This window comes from Ailuropoda melanoleuca, chromosome 16 (genome assembly GCF_002007445.2).
Source record: "Ailuropoda melanoleuca isolate Jingjing chromosome 16, ASM200744v2, whole genome shotgun sequence".
In the NCBI taxonomy this organism is placed as follows: domain Eukaryota; kingdom Metazoa; phylum Chordata; class Mammalia; order Carnivora; family Ursidae; genus Ailuropoda; species Ailuropoda melanoleuca.
The window spans coordinates 60,550,415-60,553,803 of NC_048233.1; the positions used below are offsets into that span (position 1 = coordinate 60,550,415).

The 3,389-nt window shown below is 31.8% G+C and overlaps 1 non-coding gene across 1 annotated transcript; it reads right to left on the reverse strand.

The window, feature by feature from the left end:
- Nucleotides 1-1,836: 1,836 nt before the first annotated feature.
- Nucleotides 1,837-1,943, reverse strand: LOC117796879. Its single transcript, XR_004621580.1, has one exon. It is a non-coding gene; the product is annotated as a U6 spliceosomal RNA (small nuclear RNA).
- Between the last annotated feature and the right edge of the window lie 1,446 nt (nt 1,944-3,389).

Below are 3,389 nucleotides of genomic sequence, written 5' to 3' on the forward strand. Positions count from 1 at the left end.
TTTTAGGCCGGTGGCCACGAGATAACAAATTGAAGAATCTACGCCTAGTGAATACATTCCCTAAAAATGCTGCTTCATTACCATTCCATTATTCACACTGATGATTTTCATATGGTACTAAGAACATTGCAAATTTTGATCACTAAATCTTTAGCTACTGATTTATCTCAGGAAAGATGCATAGACTATGTACAAATGATTGCATCTTCAACAATATATTCAATCACCTTAACATACTTCCCTTCCTCCTCGCTCTTATATCTTTTTTGGTGGAAGTTTGAACGATCAGGTAATAGCCTGCTGATAAATTAATGGCTGCAGCTGGTTTTATAGCCCAAATCTTCCAGTGGTACAAATAGATGAAATATAGATGTCTGATAATGTAATTAGAGCTGTCACTGTATTATATTGGAAATATTATTGAATTGGGAATTAGAAACTGAGATTGCAGTTCTGTTTTATTATTAACAATATATAAAGATGTTTAATTTATCTTGTTGAGTTTTAATTTCCTTATTTGTCAATAAGGAGTTGAAAGAGGTGGTCTTTAATGTGCCTTCTGCTAATAAGCCTCCTGTTAGTAAGTCATGTCTGCCCTACCATAAACAGGAAGCGCCTATACTTGCTTTGTTAACTGATGTTTCAAATATACATTATCCTTCTCACACCCATGATATATATTGTTTTCTTCATTAGATACGAAACTACTGTACAAACTACTCAAAAGTTTTAAGAGGAGATAACTAATGATAAACATCTCCCAAAAAGTAACTAACTCTAAAAATTAAGGCTATGTAGTCAGAGCACAAAGACTAACATATTAAAACTCTACAAATGTGGAAAATCCAAATCAGCTGAATATTAATTGTGGATTTAAGATTTTAGTTGTGTTTTAAAGAAGGCTGATAAAATCACTCTATATGAGGCTACTTATACATAAACAACATTTTTAAAATTACAGGATTTAAATTATTTTTAAATAAATTATGAAGTACTTTAAACTATAAAGTATGTATCTGCTTTTTTAAGTTTAGAAAAGAGTTCATTTAAAAAATCCAATAAAGCACAGGTTTTTAAAGGACTTTTCATTTCTTAAGGAAGAAGAAAATACATGTAGGCAAATGATGTCTAAAATAAAGGTAAAGAGACTAGGGAAGAGTCAAATGAGGAAAACCAGTTAATTCTGATGTGGTTTTGCATTAGGGAAATTGATATTTTCGAACATTCAAATATTAATTCACTGACATAGTTTTAGAGCATCATTGCATGTCATTGCCCTTTGAAATGTCAATTTACCAATATTCACAGTTCATTAGTTGAATTAATCCTTAACCTTTGGAGGCCTTCTCTTTAGAAGGCACAATTCAACAAAGAAAAATTATCTTCTGGAGAGAGAACAGCTATGAAACTTCAACTACTATGAACCGAAAGACATAAGAATATATGCGAGTACACACACACACACACCCTTCATATACAAAGTGGACCATCTGAAAAGATAAATGAAAATATTTATGGAAGTTATCTTTGATAGGCGATTATGGATAACTTTCACAAGATACTTTATTTTAAAACTTTCTAAAAAATATGAATTATTTTTGAAAAATAATTTATTAACCAATTAACTAACACATAATATATGTAGGAGTCATTTGAGAATTTCATCTGTTTCTTCAACAAATGGACCCTACCACTTGGACCATTAAATATAAAATTTTGCTGTATGATAGAATCACCTTGGGAGCTTTAAAACAATCCGATTATCCAGGCTGCATTCTATACCAATAAAACGAGAAGTTCTGAGAATCAGATTTAGACATGAGTATTTTTGTTAATTTCTTTTTTTAACACTTCATGCATTTGCATGTCATCCTTGCACAGGGGCCATGCTAATCTTCTCTGTATCATTCCAATTTTTGTATTTATGCTGCTGAAGTAAGCACGAGACATCAGTATTTTTAACACAACCTCCACCCAGATGATTCCATTGTTCAGCCAAATCTGAGAACCAGTGATATGGAACATAGATATATGTTATATATAAATTCAAGGACTTTAAATTCTGGAAAAATGACATAAAGATGCAGTTTTCCATTAATAAGTGTTCTTGATGGCATCTTAAACTCTTTCTGTGACCTTGTCTTGGCAGGCTTCTTAATAGTCTGTTCTTTCTTGATTCATGCCCATTTCCACATTGGTTCACAAAAACTTCTGTCGATTCTGTGAACTGCCTGATATTCTTCCTATAAATTCCTTTGTGGCATAAGATACTCAGTTGTTTGAAGCCTATACTCCTAAGTGGTATGTTCTTAAAGCATTATACATGTAGTAAATAATTTGAACTAGGTAAAAAGAGAAAATAAACCTCTATATAGGTAAAATTAAATTGTATATTTTTATTTTATTTTTTATTTATTTTTTAAAATATTTTATTTATTTATTTGACAGAGAGAGAGATAGCCAGCTAGAGAGGGAACACAAGCAGGGGGAGTGGGAGAGGAAGAAGCAGGCTCCCATGGGAAGAGCCTGACATGGGGCTCGATTCCAGAACTCCAGTATCATGCCCTGAGCCGAAGGCAGATGCTTAATGACTGAGCCACCCAGGCCCCCCTAAATTGTATATTTTTAAAGAAAAAAATTGGACTAATACTAACTATAATTAGTAAAATATATACTAATTATCATGTATATGACAGTATGTTTTACAAGTATTTTCTCACTGGTGTTCTTACCAGTATCATTAGGTAATTCCTATAACTACACTCTTGTCACAAATGAACAAATTGCTATTTAATCAGGCTAAGGGTTTGAAGCCAAGTGGTTTGATTCAGTCTATTCTCTTAACCATAATGCTATGTTTATTAAAGGATTTGGGTTGTTATGATGGTGAAAAGAAAGCAGGGGTAAGAGAGGTAACTTGAAAGTGATTACGAAGTGGGAGAGTATTGGATTACATAAGCTTTTGTAAATGCATATTCCTTTGACATGGTTTTAGTATATTACCACAAACATGTTGTCATGTTTAATTGTTAATAAAACACCTTAAGATTCATTAAGTTGAATCTCTTATCCATGACTGAAAGAATAAGGAGAAACATAAACCTCTGTATATGTGCTAAAAGAATACTATCTGTTTCTGCCTGGTTAATAAGTTATTCATCCCATACCATGGAATGAAATTCATGTCAGATGAATGGTGGGATGATACAAATATCTTAAAAGTAGGATCTGCTATTGATGCATCTTTGCATCTCTCATGACACCTAAATATTGGAGAATTTTTTCAGTTTTAAAAAAATTGACATTACTAAGTAAGTAGACTCAAAGTTTTTCTATGTATTTATTATTTCCAGATATATTTAATAGAAATCAGCTATATATTTAGAAGA